This window comes from Wyeomyia smithii, chromosome 3 (assembly GCF_029784165.1).
Source record: "Wyeomyia smithii strain HCP4-BCI-WySm-NY-G18 chromosome 3, ASM2978416v1, whole genome shotgun sequence".
NCBI lineage: Eukaryota > Metazoa > Arthropoda > Insecta > Diptera > Culicidae > Wyeomyia > Wyeomyia smithii.
In genome coordinates, this window is record NC_073696.1 from 259,414,612 (window position 1) to 259,436,758 (window position 22,147).

Genomic DNA, 22,147 nt, shown 5'->3' on the forward strand with positions numbered 1-22,147 from the left:
GCGACGTTGATCTCCGGTGAATTCGATATTGAAGACGAGTATAAAGCAATTTCTATCAGTGAGCAGCTTTGAAGTTGGTCAGTTTCTTTTGCGATCTCCATATTCTCAGTCTTTCTGGCAGCACTAGAATAAACAGGGACCAAAATTGTTGGCTTCTTTGTATGATTTTTTAATGTAGTTTGATACAAAAAAAAATTCCCCAAGTTTGGACTCATTTCACCTTAAGGGGCAACAATGGCGCCATTTTGAATTTTCGATAAATCGAAAATTTTCGATGTTTTTTCGACGCCATTTTGTTGTAAAGCCAAATATCAAAATTTTATGTGAGATGGCAGGCTAACTTGGAAACGAGCATTGATGTTCGTGAGCTTTCAAAACTGTAGTCTTAACTTTATTGTCACATGCAACCTACGTTATTCCTCATACCTTTCATAATGCAACCTTCACACGATTAGCTCAGGTGCTCAGAACTGTGGCGCTTTTCCAACCACGTAATGTTTCATTTTCCGTCGCCACCTGCCACCGTTACTCACACACAATCACCGCTCGCAAGCTTCGAATTGCTTCATTGTTCCTTGTTTGAGAAAAGACGCCGCAAACAGTTCCAATTACCGACAAGACACAACACTTATCACTCGAATTTCTTTTCAATCACACTTTGCTTCCTTTTAATCTTTACTAACGAGGAATATTACATCAAATTTGGCTCGTAAATCGCACGGTTTTTTACACCGGGTTTAAAGTTTGAAAGTGAAGCCAGGGATAAAGAAAACCAATACACAAAATATTCACACATAATGTTACAATAGAGACAAAAAGCTGCTAAATGTTAGGAATATCAAAAAAATATCGTTAGAAGCAGAATCGAGGAAAAACGCTTCTAAGAGCCTGAGGTAAACGAAACCCCGAAATGATTACAAATTGAGCCCGAAATACCGGGAAACTACTTCTGAACTCTGGAAAAGATACCGATACCAAATTAATTGTCGTTTTGAAATAGCAAAAAATACTCCGAACTTTAGAATAAAGTAAGAAGATCGAAGAAAGAAATAATCTCAAAATGATAATTGCGAAAGAAAGAATGGTAAAAAGGACATAAGAATTAAATTTAGAATGATGAAAAAACGCCTCCAAATATCAGGTTTTGCGCAAAAAGACAATGATACAAAATTGTGTCAATACACACTTGTAATTTCTGGCTTAACCAAAATAAAATGATACCAAATTGTGCTCAAAATAGTGAAAAAAAAAGCTCAAAAATGCAGATAGAACTTGGAGAGCGCCTCCTTCAGTGTGTCTGTGTGTGTCTGTGTCTGTGTGTGCGTGTGTGTGTGTGTGCGTGTGTGTGCGTGTGTCTGTGTCTGTGTGCGTGTGTTTGTGTGCGTGTGTCTGTGTGCGTGTGTCTGTGTGCGTGTGTCTGTGTGCGTGTGCCTGTGTGCGTGTGTCTGTGTGTGTGTTTCTGGTAGTGATATTATGAAAAAAGGCAGTTGCAATTATCTTTCATTCCAGCAACTATCTTAGTTTCGGGATCTTCAAGGTGTCAGCTCTACCGACCTTCCAAAGACCCTTAACAGAATGACTGAGTATTTGCAGTAAATTTCGGAGTAATTTTCCATTCGGTAAGCTGAGTCTTAAAATAATATTGAAAGTTTACAGATTCTATTATTATCTGCAGACTTTCAATTCATTTGATACATTTATATAAAAAATAATTGACTAGTATTTAATATAATGTTATATTTATTGAATAGAAGAGTGGCAAGATAATTAAATTCAGTGTGAATTCTTGTGTTATCTTGAGAAAATAAATGCCGGATTGATTTACATCGACTACGATATTCTCCATATTTCATTTCATCAGACCTACCGGTTCCTAATGCCATTTCTTGTCTGGTTCACTATGACATTCGTGAGCATAAAAACAAAGCCAACTGGCGCCTCTCTCTCAGCTAATTATACCACTGAAATTAGTTTTGTTTACGAGGATCGACTGTGCACTTATAAAAGCAGTGTTGGCGATCTAATTGATAAGAAAGTAATTAAGCTCAACATATTGGAAAGTGGTCCCCGTGGTTCTGTGATTAGCGATGTCGGTCGGCTAGCTCTCTGACAAGGTTGTGATATCGGGTTCGATTCCCGATCGAGTCGAGGATCTTTTCGAGCTGGGAATTTTCTCGACTCAGCACTGGGGCACGGTGTATCGTTGTACTTCTCCTACACAAAAAAATGTGCCAAAAACAATATCGATTACGAATTCTCAACTAACCGGTATTAGCCCCAAGGCTAAGCGCGATATTGTTTATATTGGAAAACTTTTTAAAGAGTCGAAAACGCTCAAAAATAAAAATAATTTTAACTTGAGCCTGAAATATTCTAACATTTTTTCTAAATGCCAAAACGTGTTGAAAAAGAAAATAATTTTAAGTTGAATTCAGAACAGCGAAAAACGCTTCTAAAAAGCAGAAAACTTTAAAAAGGTTGCAAATTGAGTTCAGTATAACGAGAGAAGCCCAGATAAGAAAACAAATTGACTTAGTAGAAATGGACTTAGGCCAACAGGCCTGGGGGCTAATGCGGTCTCAATTAACTAGATTATAGTTGAGAGAATTCGTTATCGATATTGTTTTCGGCACATTTTGCATGTTTGAGGATAAGTACAACAATACACCGTGCCCCAGTGCTGAGTCGAGAAAATTTTCAGCTCGAAAAGTTTGTCGACCTGATCGGGAATCGAACCCGATATCACAACCTTGTCAGAGAGCTAGCCGGCCGACATCGCTAACCATAGAACCACGGGGACCACAACAACTTAGGCCAACAACGGGACTAAAATGGAAACTTTTTGTAATTCAATTTTGAAGCTCGATTTAACTTGGTTTAACAGTAAGAAAGTATGATAAAGATATCCGTAACAAAATTCGATTACCAAAATCTTGCTACAATAATAAAAATTATCGGCAGTCGGCAGTTTTGTTGTCGTTTTAAGCTTAATTTGAAATCCTTTTCGTTTTGTATACAAAAAAAATGTAAACTTAAATCATAGAAGCGAAAAACGCTTGAAAAATATGGAAAGAAAATGCCCACAAATTAAGCCCAGGATGGTGTAAAAACTCTTTCAAGGACAAGAAATAATCATGTTATAAAAAGATTACAAATTACGTGTAAAACAGCAAGCAAATGATTCTAAAAAAGGAAATGATCCCAAATTTATTGAGCTGTGGATACCAGCAAAACGATTTTTATCGCTAGAGCAATCCTGAATTTAGCACAGAGTAATTATTATATATATGGTTTTATAGGCAAAAAAGTAAAAAGAGGAAAAAAATTGATCCCAAGTTAAGCTCAGAAGTGCGAAAAAAATTTTGGCAGCATTGAAACTTCTAACAAAGTTCCCTTTTACTTCATGCTAGCTCTCAAAAAAAGATATAAGTCTTATTATTATAGTCAGATTTTCAAAAAACAAATTTCCGTTGAAATAATTTCCTACTGCAAATTTCATTGATTTTGAATAAGAAAAGTTCAACCGAACTCTAAAATTCAATTGTGAAAAGTTGTCATTTCGGTTCTATTCCTGACAAGCGCTTTCGTTATCTCGTCAATTTTCCTCGTCAACCTAAGCCTATGTCGTAACATTGTGATTAAATCAGAAATTTAATTTGGTTTTTACACTGCCGAACCATTTCGTAAAAAATATCCTAATTTTGGCATTTTTTTAATTTGTCATTTGGTTTATTCGATTGGTATGATGTCTTCGGCAAAATTGTAGACAATAATTTTGTCCTTCCAGAAAAAATATACCCCGAAGGCAAAAAAAGCAAAGCCTTGGTGCTACATTCCGTTTCGGAACTTGACCTTCTGTTTACTATACACAGACTTCACAGCCAACTGTTAAGTGTACAGGACAATTGCGGGGCTAGCGCTACGATCCTACTGACACTAACAGTCTCTCCCGAGTCAAGACTCGAACCTACGACGACTGGCTTGTTAGGCCAGCATCGTACCTCGAGACTAGCTGGGAAGGCACTATGCCGATTAAACAAACGGTTTTGACTCTAAAAATATTTTTATCATCTCTAGCCGATAGAAACATCTGTGCAAAGTTTCAGCCAGATCAAAAATAGTCGATCGAAATTGTTTTCGTTTTCATGAAATTGCACAGCTCTTGCTATTGTGATTGTTCAAAGTACCAGGATTATTCGCAACAAACTATGTGTCTGAGATGTGTTTGGCTAAACAAATAACATTTTTGTTGTGTTTCATTCACGCGAAAGAAACAGCTTCAAGGTTCACGTGAAGAAAAATTATATGCATCAATTTATCAGAAAAATAAAAGCAAAAGAGCAAATAAAATCAAATCGGCCAATCATACATAAGCCGTCTTAGTAAGGGTTGATTAAAATGCAGAGATAATCAAATGAACTGGAACAGGGACAGAGCAGCTCTTCTTTTTTGGAACAAAATTTGAACCATCAATCCGCTCAAGAAAGCAAATAAATACAACCGTCTAAAACATTCAGTTTCCACCTGTACTTTGCATATCTGATTAAAAAAAAACCTGTAGCTTACAGCTACGATTCCTTCTAGCAAATTAATAATAATATTTAACGGGGAATTTTACGAGCAGTTCATTAGTAACCTAAGTGGATAAGTTTAAGCTCACATATAATTCTATTCTCCACAACCGAGCAGATGCACCTACCAGGCCAGCTCTTCGTGGGACGGGATTCCGACCAGTTAATGTGATCGATCGCCGCCTCAGCAGCATAGGCGTTTCGTCTCTCGGACCGGACCTCTGAGTTAATTTTACTGGAGGTTGCGGTTTACTGCTCTAAAGGTCTACCTTCTCATGCACCTCAAGTGCCCTCACAGAGCAGTTGAGTGTGATTTTGACACCGCGACGCACAGCACTATCAAATGTTAGGTTTATTTTTCTTTCCTTCTGTTCAAACAAATAACGGAACACAGCGATGAACTTCTCGACAGGTTGAGTATTACTTACGGTTTTAGGTGATTTCGGTTATTCGTAGACCGGTTGCAAAATTTTATCTCAAGTAATGGTCAATCTTTTGCAATTTTCCGTTCGACTTCATCCATGTTCAATTCCCAACGAGACAGGCGACATGCTCGAGATTCTTGATCGCGTAACATGGCAAACCAGTCTCACTCTGAGAAGTGCCCAGCTGCAACGTTGTTGCGTATGGGGTAGTCCTTATTTTTGATCTCGTCGAGTTCAACTATCTTTTACATGCTGATGATTAATGTCCATAATAGTCGAACATTCATGGCATGACACTAAACATTCCGCAACCGGAGACACACCCCACCAATCCTCGAGAGATGCAATTAACCCGCAAGAGTAAATACCGTTCTCTTTCTCTCTGTTCTGCGCTGCGTCTCTTGGGACCAGCAGCGTCCACCGAAAAGAAAACAAAAAAGGAATAAGCGAACCACAAAAAACAACCTCAACAATTGATGGCGGTCGTTAACATACATTTATGTGCGCACGGTGCGGTTATTGTTGATCATGCCGCGCGCGAAAGATCAACGAACGCCCGATATTATCACCGGCAGCAACCGCAACACAACAGCAGCTGCAGCAGCATAACTCTAGAAAGGTGACAATCGGTCCTCAACGCATTTAGTGTGAACCGAAGTTGCATCAAGTTTTGCGCTTTTTTTACGGGCCAGATCGGTCGTTCCAGATTAGGTGATGAACCATCGCCACGTCCCGGCCATTGTCGGCGGTGTGACCTGTTCCGCACGAGTGTTCGGGTTCCGCAGCCCACGAAGAAGAAATTGTGACCAGCAAATATACCAAATCCCTTTTGTTTTTTTTTCTGTATTGTTGAATATGAAGCTGCAGCTCAGTTCGAGAGCTGTTTGTTGTTCACCCGTCGTCCGTTCATCCCACTTTTCGGTGGAATTCAGCTGGTTGTGTGTCAGTGTCCTGGTCTGCTCTGCTCTGCTTGCTCGCTTGCATCTTTTCTGTTGTGCCTACTATTCCGGGGAGGTTCGCGAGCGTGGATCGTGATTCGATCGTTTGCACGATATTACGTAATTATTCAATGTCAATGACACTGTCGCTCGAACATTTCTCGCCGACTCGGACGGTCGGGTTCGGCATGGCTTGAAATCGTGATTACCGGGTGTTTCGGTGACTGGTTTAGACCACACTAGCTGGTTAGGTATTGTCATTTAGAGAAAATTCTAAATTTTATATGAATTCACAGTCTAGTAATTGAAGCTATTCCTACAGATGACTATAAAAATAAATTTATGCCAAATAGTAAATATAATAGGAAAAAAAAAACAAATTTTACGATTTTTTATTATATTAAAAGCCTTGAATACGTTCGAAGAGAATTTTTTAGGTATATGATACTACAAGTTGAAATACAATCACGCGTTTCCATTTATTTGCAATCAATGTGGGCGCTGTGTTTTTGTATCGTTTAATCGTTTTTTGTTTTTCATAACAGAAGTCGTTTTCACTGTTTCAATCTTAATGGTTATCTTATAATTGCACATATATCTGAAAAATGCAAAAATACATAAGAGCTAGTGGAATATTTGTTTATTTGTTTATTTCTAAGTGCATCATCCGACATAAAGTCTTAATGAAAAAGGATAATCATTAAAAGTAACTAGAATTAGTTAACCTACGTTTAAAAATATGACTAGGCACACCAAAATCAAAAAGATGCTCGACACTCGTGAATGTTCTCACACAAAAGGCAACAGGTTCATAATAACCATAGTTCGTGCGATGGAATTGGTTCAAAAGCATCGAAGAGGGCCTCAGCATACGTTGAGATGCACGGAAATTCATCAATGACAGCAATTTCGGGGAATCCAGTTCAGCGTTTAGAATCTTGGCAATGCATACAGCCTGTTGTACTTTGCGGTGGTGCTCTAGAGTGTCTAGTCCAAGCAGGCGGCAACGATCCGGGTAGGGTGGCAGATTCGTAGGATCACGCCAAGGTAGTTCTTTCAGGGCCAATCGGACGAAACGTCTCTGTATACGCTCGAGGCGCAGGTTCCATGAAAGCTGGTGCGGACTCCAAACCACACTTACGTTTTCTACTAGGGGTTGTACAAGTGAGCAGTATAAAGCTTTTAGACAATGGGGATCCTTGAAGTCACGTCCAATTTTTGCGATGAATCCTAATTGCCGACTTGCTTTCGAAATAATTGCAGTACGGTGACTATCGAAGGTCAGCTTTCTGTCAAGTATAACTCCAAGGTCGTTGACGTAATCTACTCTGCGCAGCACTTCTCCGTCGACAGCATAATCAAAAAGTATTGGCCGTTCAATGCGGTGAAAGGTTATCACTTCACATTTAGCAATACTTAGAATTAGCGAGTTTAGTTTACACCACGTCACAAAGGTATTTAAAAGTGATTGTAGATGATAACAATCCTCGATGGTGCGAATCGTCAAGTAAATTTTTAAATCATCGGCGTAAACTAATCTGCAACCAATCCCAAGTGCATCAGCAACGTCATTGAAGAATATAATGAAAAGAAGCGGTCCTAGGTTACTACCCTGTGGTACGCCAAACTTGTTCGTGAACGCAGACGATACACCTGATCCAAGCTTAACTTGCAAAATTCTATTACACAGGAATGATTCAAGCCATTTAACGAACCATGATGAAGCACCAAGACGGGAAATTTTGTTCAGCAGTATTCGATGATCTATTCGGTCGAAGGCAGCTTTGAGGTCAGTGTAAATAACGTCAACCTGTACGTTTCGTTCGAGTTCAGAAATACAATTCGACGTGAAATCCATCAGATTTGTTGTTACAGATCGCCCAGGAACAAAACCATGCTGGTCCGAAGAAATGTAGTTGCGTGTGCAATTCAATACAATAGAGCTTACAATGATCTCGAACAATTTAGACGCAGCTGACAGATTAGTTATTCCACGGTAGTTTTTGACATTTCGTCGATCACCACTTTTAAAAACCGGAAACATATAGGAGTGCTTCCATACCTCAGGAAACTTCCCTTGAGCCAAAGATTGGGTGAAAATTGTGCAAAGTGGAGCAGCCAGAATATCAATACAACGGCACAAAAGAACGGCCGGTATTCCGTCGGGACCAACAGTGTACGAACATTTAAGTTTCTTAGCGGCGGTAGTAATCATGTCATGTGTGACTTCAAAAATGTTAAGATTAACAAGGTCGGCTGGCACATTAGCCGCAGCACGCCGAGCATCGTCATTTGAGGCACAATCCGTGGCAAATACTGAAGAGAAAAACTTCGCAAAAAGCTCACAAGAGTCAGAGTCCGAGCAGGATACCATTTTCTCCAAATAGACGTCCGAAGGAGTTGAGCGACTTTTCCGTTTTGAATTAACGAAATTCCAAAATTTTTTCGGATTTCTGCGCAAGTCTGTTTGAACTCCCAGAACATATGATTTGTAAAGACTAGAGTTTAACCGCCGATATTCTTCACTTGAGCGTTTAAAATTTTGTTTAGATTCGTAAGACCGCAAACGGCGAAGCCTGCGCAGGCATGCGTTTCGTTTACGCTTTAAAACTCTTAAGCTGTGATTACTCCAAGCTGGAGTGGAAGGCTGTTTCACAAATGGTAAATTTTCTCTAAGCCATGAACCAACAATTGAGCAGAAGTTTGCTGCCATCAAGTCCACATCGTTACTGTTCAACAGTGCTGGCCAGTCAATGTTTGAAATAAAAGCATTAAAAGCTTCAAAATCGATTCTACTGTAGTTTAATTCCCGCCTCACGGGTGTGTCACTAGAACAGCCAATCGCATTATACAAGTTAGTAGTAGAAATTGTCAGGGGGGGATGGTGTACATCAACGGGTAGCATCGGGGCAACACTCTCATCAACGAAGATTTCGCAACCAGAGGTGTAAAATACCAAATCGAGCATGCGTCCAAGTTGATTCCGAGTTAAATTTCCTTGGTTCAAGTTTAAAAAATCCATACCGTCAATAAGAGTAGCACTTGCGTTCGATAGTTGCGTGGATTCATTGTGCTTAATGACACCATTGTAGTTGTCCCATACAATACGCGGTTGGTTATAATCCCCACATACCATCATGATGCTATCGACTGCGCTGCTCGCAAAAAAATCTCGTAGGGAAGCGATGTGTGCATCAACAATGGTACTGTCGTTACTCTTGTCAGAGGGAATATATATAACACATAGCAAAAACTTCAATCCATTGATAGTGGCTCTTACGCATACCTGTTCCAAACATCTTCCGTGTATAGACTCAAACACAATGCTAGCGTGATGCCGTGCGACAGCAATCAGAACACCGCCGAATATAAGAATAAACGGCCTTAAGACGAGTTTCAGTAATCACTATAAACTAATAATAAAATATTTATTATACATAAAAAATGGTTATAATGATTTGTATGGATTCTACTGAAGATCATCTAAAAGCAAACTTGGGCACTAGAGGGTTAAGGTTTTTTCTAAAATAGGTAGGGAAAGCCTATTAAACTGAGCTGTTGAAAAACAAATAATTGTTTTCCAACAAAAAAATTATTTTTCATACCAAATTAGGTGTTACTCAATTCAAAAAGAATAATTCGCAGGACCATAAAACTAACGTGCATAAATTGACATCTATCCAACGTTGGATTTTTCATTGCGCAAGGCTAAGCAACAAACTAAGCGTTGTTAAGAGGTGGACATTAAATTGCCACATCGCTGAACGACGATGTTTGCTGCGGCCAGTAAGCGTTGCAGTCGCAGCCAACATTGCTCAGCATTATTTACACACCTTCCGATGTGTCCCTGTGGCGCTACGGACGCCTTCTGCGGTGATGCACGATCAGATCGATTTGTTCCGATAAACGGTCCTACACAATCTCGCAGTAGGATGACAGGAGGCGGTAGCTGTGGCATCGAAAAAAAAAACCTTACTTCGGCATACTGCATCTTAATTAGTCCCTCGTCGGTCGCCCCGCTCGAAGCCACCCTAGGAGCAAAAGTCTGTCATTTCTATTTCAATTTGCAGTCCCACTCTCGCGCCCCCGTCATCACCGGTGACATGTAAACATTCCACTTCAAGGTCCCTGCAGTGAAGTTGCAGTGGGATGCCACCTGTACAAAGCGTCCGGTACGAACAAGATCGGGTTCTCGCCTTTCGTTCGTTCGTTTGTTCGGCCGTCTTGATCAGCATATTAACATGCGGCAGCATGGTAGTTTTTATTAACGAGGTGCAAGCTGATGTTTCGTCGACCGTCACGAAGTGGGAACGGCGTCAGGTGCGAACATTTACCGTACAGCCACATACTGAAAAATTGACATCAGAAGGAGCTTTTTGCGCTATTATGACTGATTGCCGGAACGGCAAAATAAATATGAAATCTAACGGCGATGAGTAATGCTACCCTAGGTTGGCACTAGAAAAAATATCTAACTGGAATTTTTTTTTCCTTTAATTATAAAAATAGGTTCGTCGTTTTCCTCACTGTACTGAAATCCATAATTTTTCGTAAGCCTGCCGTGCTATGTCGCAATATAATCTCACCTCCTGGGCAGTAATCGTTGAGCAACATTATCATCATCATTATCACCACATGCAGCTGACTAGTCACGGTCGTCGGATGATGGCTGGAAATCGCCTACCATTATTCCCCCCCTCCCCGTCTGTCGTCTACGACACGGTCTCTTCCTGCATGTGCATCTTCATCTATTTGCATGAAGAGCTATGCGTAAACGTAAACGTGAGACTAGTTCAATTTATCTTCGCACATAAGTATCAGATGTCCATTTGCGTGCAAACTCTTTCACACTGTGGAGACTAGTCCCGGTCGCGTCACCTCGTCGGCGGTTTCCACACACCTGCGAGCCGACGCAAACTCGCACCCCGCGCAACCAGCCAGTGTGTTGTTATGATAAATTGTTTACTCTCGCTACTAACCGGCGATTAAACTTCCACGCGAGGTAAATCATAATGATTCGAGTTCGGCCGCTGCTGGTCTACCTTCCTCAGTCAGTTCAGGATGGATCACTGTGTGTTTCAAACCCCCGCCTTCTCCTATATAATTTGCGCGTTCTCGACTGGTCCTGACTTGGCAATTAATGTAATAGATGATTAAAACATAATCAAATTACACCTCGTCTGGTTTAAACGGCGCACCTTGAGCACGGTCAGTTTGGGGGAGAATTTGACAATGTTTTAACTAATTTCATTTTTTTCTTGTGACTACGTTTTAGGTTTTTGCAAAGCAGTTAGTGTATGTAACTTTTGAGATGCAAAAATGAAAGAGTACTGTACTGCTTTCATACATGGAAACCATCTGGAGACTTTGTTCCCCTACATTTCAATGGAGGAAAGAAAAAGTGAGCGTGGTGCAGAGGAGAACAGTTTCCGACTGTAGAAAAGTTAAAGTGGATGATGGCTGCTGTGAAAGCTGCAGGAAAAGTGCTCTTTAACTACTAACCGAAGCAAAATTCGGTCTCTGTTTAATGATTGGGAGAATTGTTACAATACAAAAACTGTCCTTCTCAGGACAAACAAACCAACAATTAAAAGGTTGATGAATTTTCTCTTTTGGTTATATACCTACATAGTGGTAAGTATAGACCAAATTGAGACTACCTTCAACCGGACAAATAGGATTAAAAACTCAAGAGTAATTTTTTTTCCTTTCTATAATATATGCCGTTATAGCTAAAATGCAGATTAAGTTTCTACGAAACTGGGAATTAAACGAGTTATGCTTTTGCCCGTTTTCTTCGGGAGCACAATAGCTTAGATATTCGGCAGAACATCTTCCTGAGCAATAGTGACGCTAGATAAAAGCTTGTTCAATTCCTCCTAATTGCCAACTCTAAATGACGCACAGTGTTCAATTTTTCTGATTTCGTGCTCTAAATTAGAAGTGAGGTCGATTTTTGACATAGAATATTTGTAAATTTCGATTTTTGACATAAAATATTTGTAAATTTGATATCATCTACAATTTTGCTAGCAAAAGCATCTGCTACAATTTCCTCGAAGACATTGGCCTGAGTGTTCGAAAATAAATAAATTCTTCATATCACTTCTAGGTGGATTAATTACTGAATCGTCCATTTTAAGAGAAGCGCAATGAAATACATTGAAACTTTTCCAAATAAACTATATCACTAGAAACATATGTAAAGACGCTAATAATTCAGAGCACGAAATCAGCAAGCGATTCGCTTTCAATATAACAACGGCCTTGTCTCTGGCAGCGGTCCCCACCAATTTTCAAAATTTTTGCAGCAAGATGCTTCGTTACAGCCTCCAGAGCGACAGGTACTCCAGTACCTACGTTCATAGTTTCCATTACGCAGCAGACGATGAATTCGACCTAACGGGAATTGATGTCAAGCACGAGACGAACGAAATTTTATCTTTCTCTTGACTTTGGCTACTCTGCTTTTTAAAAAAAATTACAACAGCACAAATCAAAGAAAAGCAAACAGACAATTGCTCAGAGCCACACCGGACGCTCCGTGTAACCGTAGAAAAGGCACTTTGAAAGAGATATTCGCAGTGTGGTGCTGTTCTTCATTTGTTGCGTGTCGAGCCGAAGACGAGCATCAAACTCCGATTGCTGGATGTTCGTCTTCGGCTCGACTTGCTAAGGCACGCGCCGCTCTTAGTGCTATTTGTGCTTTACCAAGTTTGCTAATACTTGTACCACTATGTTTTCCTACAAGACATGTAGGAGTTTCTATTGTAAAAACTGCAGTATTAATTATTCCTTAAACGTTCGTGAAATTGGAAAGTTTAGATGATTTGATGCGACATTTCCCCAAATTCGTAACAGCAACTGACCGACGAAGAATTTACCTTCACACCTGGTGGGAACACCACCAGGTGTGAAGGTAAATTCTTGTATTAGTTACTTAGATCTTTTGTGAGAAATTTTTCAACATTTCTGCATTTTTCGGTTTGTGTAGAATGCATATTTTCAATTTGTAATTGCAACAAGTCTGAAGCCAGGAATCGCATGACCCTTAAGATAATGAGCTCAATTTTGAAAACTAAAAGCTACGTTGCTGACCAAGGATTTTTAATTATTAAAAAAAGAAAACTTTAAAAGATAAATTTAACAAAACCATGTTTAAACATCACGTAGAGAAAAATGAATACTACCGTGTTCAGTTAATAGATTCAAGTTCGGAATGATGATTTGTTTTAATACCTAGAATTTTTCCGTCCATTATTCTTAGATTACTCGATACAGGTTTCAATACAGATTATTGGTCCGTGATACAGGCGGCTCTGTTCTAGTAAACATTAGCTGGTCTATTAGGACAGGGAAATTCGACCAAAGAAAATTCTGATACTGATATAAAGGATACAGGAGTGTTTACTCGTGGTGTCCGTGCTAGGTGTGCTTGCCATGACTGGTTCATTGTTCACGAAAATTCGAACTAGAAACTTTTCATCAATTTTCATTGTTAGATGGACAATCATTTTATATACATACAGAAATCACCATTTGAAAGCTGACATAACATTTGGCCGGTTTCATTTTCACATAATGTATCTAACTAACATCACAACCAGGCAGCGCCGCGTAATTGGTGAAATGAAGGAATGTGAAAAAGGGGACGGATTGCGCTGCATGCTGTTTGTAGGTGTACAAACGAACGTTGTGTGCCGAATCAACAGTATAACCGCCACCACGCATATCAATAAAATAGCACCGAGGACAAGCGATAAAGCAGCCAAGAAGCAGGGTTGCCAGATCTACGGACTCCTCCACAATTCTACGGGTTTACTTTACTTCTAAGGATATACGGATTCGTAGACAAAATCTACGCATTTTTGAAAATATCTGCGGAAGTTATATACTTCCGCATTACTAAAAATGTTCACTTTTCATCCAACTTTTCATCCAACATCCAACCCAAAAGATAAAAAATCGATAAAAAACCGTTGATTTGAAAAATCAGCGGATTTACGCGGAATAGCTCTGACATCTCTGACACAGGAGAGCTAGCCTAGCAGCCTGAAGTAAATTGTTTTATTCCTACTGCCAAATACAAATAAAAAACGGCTTTTCTCAGGGCCACAAACAAACCCTTAAACCAATGTTGAATTTCCTTCACGAAGCTGGGAACATGTCTGGATGACTGTGCTTCCCACATGGAAGAGAGATCCGTTATGGAAGGTGATCTCCAATCATCAGTGCGATGTCCGCCGCTTTCCTCTGTTTAATCGTTCGCTATGAAAGGCTGCGATCAACTAAGTGGGTGTTGGGGCGTAAACCTTACAAATATATATGTTTAAATCGCCGCCTGCTACGCTGCAACATGCTGCAGCTCTGTTTGCTGATAGTCGATCCATTTTCCACTAAATCATCCTTTTGCTACAGTGAACGGATAGCTAATAAAAACTAAATTCCTGAATACGTGCTTTTATACGTAACTACTGAGAGTTATGCTTCCGGTAGACGTATCTTTGTATATTGGGCCAAAAATGAAATCTAACAGAAAGAAATTATTAGCGCACTCACGGTTCAACCAATCGGTTTCCAATCTCCCACAAGGATTCTTGGATGCTTTATTGAGATTCGGATGCTTAGTTTAGTTTGCGATTTGGTGCAGCGATGCTCACTTCTTTCTCTTATACGCTAGAGCTTTGCGGTTCTCAACAAAGTTGTAGATCATAAAATTTTATAGAACTTTGTAGAATTTACAAAATTTTTATCTTCAAGCTTCTGAGATCTACGAGTTTTTGTAAATTTTTTTCTGAATTTGATGCTTTCTTGTGATCATTTTATGAGTTAACTCAAAAGCAATTCCATATGAATTTTTCAATTGATTAAACCGTGAGAACGCTATTTATTTCATTCTGCAAGATTTCATTTCTGGCTAAGTGTGCATTGTAACTTGCAAATTCATTGAACGAAATAGCAATGCGACGATGGTTAAAACTGCTACCTGTTAGATGAAAACCCCCGTGTGATTGTCTTGAGAGGAATACCGACACAATCAAGCGGCGCCATAAAAGTAGTGGAATGAAAGAATATGAAAAAGGGGTCAGACTGCGCTGCGCACTAATTGTAAATATAAAGACGAACGTTGTGCCCGGAGTACATTAGTTTTTCGACTGTATAACCGTCAACAAGAATATCGTTAAGATAGCACCGTAGACAAGCAGTAAAGTAGCCAAGTTCGTACTCCCGTACGTTTGCTGTTGCCAAGAGCAGGTTTGCCAGATCTACGGATTTGTTACTCTTATACGGATATACGGATTGGTACACAACAACTACGGATTTTTGAAAACATCTATGGAAAATATGTACTTTCGTCATTTTCATCCGCGATTTTACCGAAAAAAAAATTATCGAAACTCAATACTTCAAGGACGCTGGGTCCGAAGCCTGTTATGTAATACACTAGCTCAAAGTAAATTATTTCATTCCTCCTGCCAAATACAATGACTCTCAGGGCCACAAACGCGTTTTTAAAAGCAATGTTGAACATTCTTAGTTTGCAAATCATGAAATGTCGAACCACAGTTCTACATTTACTTCAAACGATTGAAAAGTTTAAGGCGCTCACTCGCTAAAGACAGTCATTAATATTTTGATTATCGAGCTAGTTTGAATTATGTAAATTAAAAATATGTGATTGGGTTATTTGGTAATATGTAGCACAGATTAAACCGCCAGTTTCATGCAACGACATATCTCAGGAAAATCATTTGATAATTAATTTAAAGAAATGCTGTCAGAAACAACAAGAAAACGAGAATCATCGCGCATCAAATGTAAATTGTAATTCACAATGACCAGAAAATAAACGGACTTGCCGGAAGGCACTATTATGACAACACCAATGGCACTTTTTAGCGCCCCGAAATAATTTACTTGAATAATATTGTGACGCTAAAAAGTGCGCACAACTCACCATTAGCAGTGTATTAGTAGTAGGCCAGTTGATCGCAAGGAACGTTGAGAGGCACGGAAGTTGACCTGGAACAGGAGCGTCTGTTAATGTTTTTCATTATTCAATATTTTTGCAATAGATGCGCTTGCTCTCCCAGATGGTCTCGATGCTGGCCTAACAAGTCAGTCTTCGTATGTTCGAGTCCCGGGTCGGGAGAGACTGTTAGTGTCAGTAGGATCGTGGTGCTAGCCCCATAATTTTCCTGTACACTTGACAATTGGCTGCGAAGTCTGTGTATAATAAAACAGAAGGACGAGCTCCGATACAGACAGTAGCACCAAGGCTTTGCTCTTCTTTTTGCAGTTTGCTGGATTATGCGACGACGTTCTAGCGTGTCAAGGCCAAGTAATCAACAGTGGTCAGGATACGGTGGGAGATTTTCCGGATCACACTCTCTTCTGACCCGCAGACACCAAGTTAACTGATGAGGGTACCAAATCAAGCTACAATTTTCAAGTAGTGGTCGTACAAGAGAACAATACAAAGTTTTGAAGCAGTGAGGGTCTTTAAAGTCACGGTCAATTGCAATAAATCCCAGCTGTCGAGTCGCTTTTGAAATGAAGCTGATATAATGTAGGTGGAAAATGTGCTTAGCGTCAAACAGAATACCAAGGACGCAAACACGGTCAACACTTCTTAGCTTAAGTCCAGAAATGCGGTATTCGAATATAATCGGATTAAAAATACGGTGGAATGTTATGACCTTACATTTTCCAATACTAACTACCAGCCAGTTCGAAGAAAATATTCAACAGATCTTGCAAACGATGACAATCGCCGATTGTACGAACTATCAGATACAATTTTAGGTCCTCCGCGTATACCAACTTACAGTTAACTCCTAACCGTAACATTGCATCATTGAAGAATAGCGCGAAAGGTAAAGCCCTCATATTTATACCCTGCGGAACTCCCGATTTCTTTGGGGATTGCGACAAAACACAATAACAAAGCTTCACACGCAGTATCCTTCCACATAAATACGAACTTATGAAATATAATGTTGCAGCAATACAAAAAAAAATCGCCGCCTGCTATGCTGCGGTTTGCCAGCTCTGCTTGCTGATAGTCGATCCAGTTTCCAGCAAATCATTCTTTTGTTACAGTGATCCGATAGACAATGAAGAGTAAATTTCTGCATGCTTATTTTTATACATGACTACTAAGAGTGCGCACTCAAGCGAGCAAAACAGCAACAACAAATTATTTACAAAGTCAACTCATTTGTATACGGCTGTATTGGAGGAAAAGGCTTTGTTTCAGGTCTGATTGGTCGAAATTTGCGTTCAACAAAACTGTACATTTTTCAATAGTACAATAGTTAGCGTCACAAAATCACAATTTTCTGTATTGTGGTAAACGCATAGCTTATTTTCCAATTGATTGCTGTAGGTACGGAGGAAATCCGTTAGGAACTAATTGAGTTTCAAGCATCTGAAATTGGACCATTTTTGTAATGCTCTCAATTTGGGTTCGGCCGATATCGATAAAGCCGATAATATCGATATTATCGAATGAACCTCGCCGACATCATATTCGATATGTACTGCTGAATTAACATCGAGTATCGATAATATGTATCGAATGAATTGTGTGCCCTGCCAAAAATCTGTTAAAAATTTTCACTAACGAAAGTAAAAACCATAAACGTTTAACAATGTCAGAACTTTAGAGCTACGTTGTTTAAAGTGGCACAAAGTTTGCAAAATCTGTCATACAAACGTCCTCTTAGAGGTAATATAATAAATTTGAAAAGTTTAAAAATATCCGAACGAAGAAAAATCATTCGAATATGCTGTACAAAAAGTGAAAGAATGCATTTTCTTAGCTCGAGCAACACTAAAACTTTGGATGATATTTTCAAGGAATCTTGGACGGATATTAAGCCTATTTGCCCAAAATGTTAGATAAGGGTTTGAAAACTAAAGCGATTCGCAATGCAATTGCTTCCTATGTGGTCAAAATCAGTTCCTTCTAAGCGTTTCGAAAGCGGGCCATATTCTATGAGACTCAAGAAACCGTATTGATCCTGACAGAGTATCACTTTTTTGCATAACGATAATGTGAATGACTTCATGTTTTATTAAACAAATCTATTTTACTGCTTAATAAAATTTGAAACTATGTTACTTTTTACGAAAACATTGAATTAAATCATGACGGGCTTCTCAAACAAATGCATTTATTCAATATCGTTTCGAAACCGATTTTTTTAAATCCGATATTGTCACGATACTGATATTCTACAAAAACATCGCGATAACGATAAAATAGTGTATGGCACAGCAATACTCTCAATGTTTTCAGTTTTTCAATTTGCACCCTCCTGTTGTCGTAAAATGTAGTTCTACGTCAAAAATTCATGCTCAGGAGTTTTCAAAATATAAATTTATGCATGCATCTTATGCTCACTGTATACTAGAGATGGTCGGGTACGGGTATTTTTACCCGATACCCGTACCCGACCCGTACCCGACGGGTTCGGGTCGGGTTTCGGGTAACGCCAAAAAATATTTTTCGGGTTCGGGTCGGGTACGGGTACTTTAAAAACCAAGGCTTCGGGTTCGGGTCGGGTACGGGTTTGAAAAATTCTCAACTGGTCGGGTACGGGTCGGGTACGGGTAATTCGATTTGCGTGCATTATGAGAATTTAATTATTAATTTTTCTAGCCTAGGTGTTTTAGCATAGTCTTGGTCTGGGAGGGAGAAACGGATACGAAGCAGCACGAAGTTGCATCGGTAACGGTATTATTGATTTCTATAGAAGAATGATTGCATTTTGCTCTACCGTGGACTTATTCGAAAAATACTTATTATGATACTATAACTTCATCATAAGTAAAGCAAATAATATGCTGGGCTTTGCTAAGCGGTTCAGCCACAATTTTCAAGACCCGTATACTATCAAACTATTGTATATTACATATGTTGAACCTATTGTAGAATATTGTAATCTCATATGGATCAGTCCAAAACAATTCCTTCTTTACGCGCTTCGCAACTTGAACTGGACTGCATTTCCTCTGTCATCGTAAGAAGCACGTTGCATGCTCATTAATCTGCAAATACTTAAACAACGCCACGAATTTGCAATGCTATTCTTCGTCAATGACATTATTTCAATTCGTATAGACTCATCTGCATTACTATCACAACTCAGCTTTAATACACCTTCACGGCATCTTAGAACGAGAAAGTTTTTTTCAGAAAAACATTGCAGAACTAATTATGCAAAAAATGGTCCCATAAATCGAATGATGTGTCAGTATAATTTACATTGTTAAACCATTGGCATAACAATGTCAAAAAAAAAAAAGAAATTAAAAACTGTCTGAAATACACTAGAAATATTTGGCTCGTAACAAGAACATTGTAAACACTATAAATAATAACTGTATGAAATATTTATGTAATCTACATTTGCTTGACGAAATAAATAAACAATTAAAAATTAAAAAATAACATCCACACAAGCAATGAAATTAACAATATTTTCTGAAACATAATATTTCTGTCCTTTGGTAAGCTACGAGTTTTAAAAGTTTGCCGATTTTTTAAAAGCATTTTTGTTGTTTAAACGTGTAAGCAATGTTTGCAAATAAACTCTTTTCGGCAGACCTCCTACGTAATTATTACTCGGGTATCAAAAAAAAGTCGTTCGGTAACAGTTTCTAACTATACACTTCATCACGGTTGAGTCTTGATGTGAGGTGTGAGGTATGAAATTGTAAAATTATTGCAACTCTGCGCAAGCCTACGTAAATATAAATAAACTCAAAAATCTGAAGAAACTGACTCGAAAAATCTGTGTTTTGCATACAAATTTGCACATTTAGTATTCCCGATGTTCGAGTCATACTCGGGTTACAGCAGGAAATAGTTACACGCTATCAAAAAACGACGAATGTGCGTGTCATCTGTTTCGATAATTTTTTAGTGTAGTATTCGTTTCTCCCTCCCAGGTCTTGATTTGCACTGTGACCAGGGATGCCGCATGTACAGAAATATCTGTGTTATACCGAAATTTAGATTCCTGATTGCTACGATGTGCACATAAAACTCGTCGCTTAATTTAAACTCTACCAGACATGCATTTTTCACCATTGTTGTGCGAATTGTGCTAGTAGGGTAAATTACAAAATAAAAATTTTCAGCAGTTTATATGAATCATACGTATGCATACAAAATATATAATTGAAATCCCTGATCAATTTTAATATGAGGTAACTAACGGAACCCAAATTATCCGTGCACTGTTATGAATAGATATTTTGCTGCGTGATAAAAATGATCAAATTTTCCAACATCAGACGAGCGGACGTTCTCAGTGACAGATGCTACGCTGGATTCTGGGAGCACCAATACATCGCCTGGAACTCTGGTTCTTTGACATTCGTTCACATGAACACTCGGGTCTAGCCCAACTCTGGCCATCATCTCGAGAAACCACATATGACAATCAGTGCATAAAATGTACGAGGTAATCAGGTATTTGAAAAAAAAATAAAATAAAAATCCAGGACGGGTCGGGTACGGGTCGGGTACCGGTAATTTCGGGTTATTTTTCTTTCGGGTACGGGTCGGGTACGGGTAGTTAAAAACAAACTTTTTCGGGTTCGGGTCGGGTACGGGTATTTCAAACAAACCCGACTTCGGGTTCGGGTCGGGTACGGGTTTGAAAATTCTCGATGAGTCGGGTACGGGTCGGGTACGGGTAACAAATTTCCCATACCCGACCATCTCTACTGTATACTGTACTTAAGGACCGTTTCTAAAAGCTTATAGCTTTCGCAAATTACTCCCTTAGTCTATGTAGCTGCCAACAAACCAAAGTCATTCGCCACTCAGCACGAGATAAATCGAACGCTCTCTTCTGTCACTTCGACACTGATTGACTGCCGCGAGTCACTTCGGCAAATTATCTGACGGGTTTTTCTACCAGTTTATGAACAAGCAAACGGTGCTACAGGGCAGTCGTAGCAGCAGCAGCAGCAGGTATGCATGTCAAAGCGACAAATCAACATACAATCATAAACATCCATCAAAACAACCAAAAAAAGATTCAATTCACAGCATGTCGCAGCCAAAGCGTGGAAACCCTACTGTTAGGGCTCTGCTAGACTATACCAGTCGATCAGCTAGACAGAGACCCTGAGGACTAATCACTCCGTGATTGCTACTATCGGCCGACTGTAACAACAATCCTTTCACTCATAATGTTCATACCCCTTGTTGGCGCAGAGAGAAGGTGTGCAGCAGCATGGAGCTGGTTAACAAATTAGCAACATAAATTATACGACGTGCGTTGTTCAGGTGGAGCACACCTAAACACTTTTACACCTGCAAAAGCGAGCCTCGGTGGAAAATTAGCTACTAAATAGTGTTAATTTACATAACGCTAACAGCTTGGAGACGACTGGTTTCCTACCATTAGCAAACGCATTCCAGTTACAATCGATAAGTCAAACTGTTTTTCCATCTGAAGCCCGGCGCGGCGGCGGACCTCATCGGACATGTCGAATAAATCTGACCCATTGCCATCGATCAATCGGAGTGATTCAAGCGATCCCCTGCTGCCGTCACAAACCGAAGTGCGAATGTGGCAAGCATCAGAAACAGGTTGATCCACCGCCGTCGGAGTACAACCGCGCGACAAGGTGACGAAGCTAGACCAAGTGTCTACAATTTATGCTAACTAGTTGCCGCTGCCTGTTGACGTGCTTGCCGCGTGCTAATCCGCGCCGGAGAAGAAAAGGAATGGAACTTCGAAAATGGTTAATTTGATTAGCATAATATTTTAATATTTACGAGTTGTATGTCGCACTTGACTCTCAGTCGGTTTCGCGGCATAATCAGCGACCGCTTAGGAGCTTGGATGTTTTCCAGCGGCGATGAAGGGTGCTGGAAGGGTACTAAGCAATTATGAATGTTTTTGCCTTTCTCCTAGAAAGGTATAGCAATCACTTGCAAAACCGAAAGTATAAAAGTGCTCCAAAGGGCCGAATGGCATATATCACTCGACTCAGCTCGACGAGCTGAGCATTTTCTGTATGTGTGTGTGTATGTGTGTGTGTGTGTGTGTGTGTGTGTGTGTGTGTGTGTGTATGTGCAGATTTTTATTCTCACTCACTTTTCTCAGAGATGGTGGACCGATTTTAATGAAATTATTTGCAAATGAAAGGTCTTATTGTCCCATAAGACCCTATTCAATTTTAT

The 22,147-nt window shown here is 39.5% G+C and overlaps 1 protein-coding gene across 4 annotated transcripts in view; it reads left to right on the forward strand.

The window, feature by feature from the left end:
- The window catches only part of LOC129727642 (A disintegrin and metalloproteinase with thrombospondin motifs 20), a 477,347-nt gene that overhangs the window by 362,571 nt on the left and 92,629 nt on the right, over positions 1-22,147 (forward strand). The window lies entirely within an intron of this gene.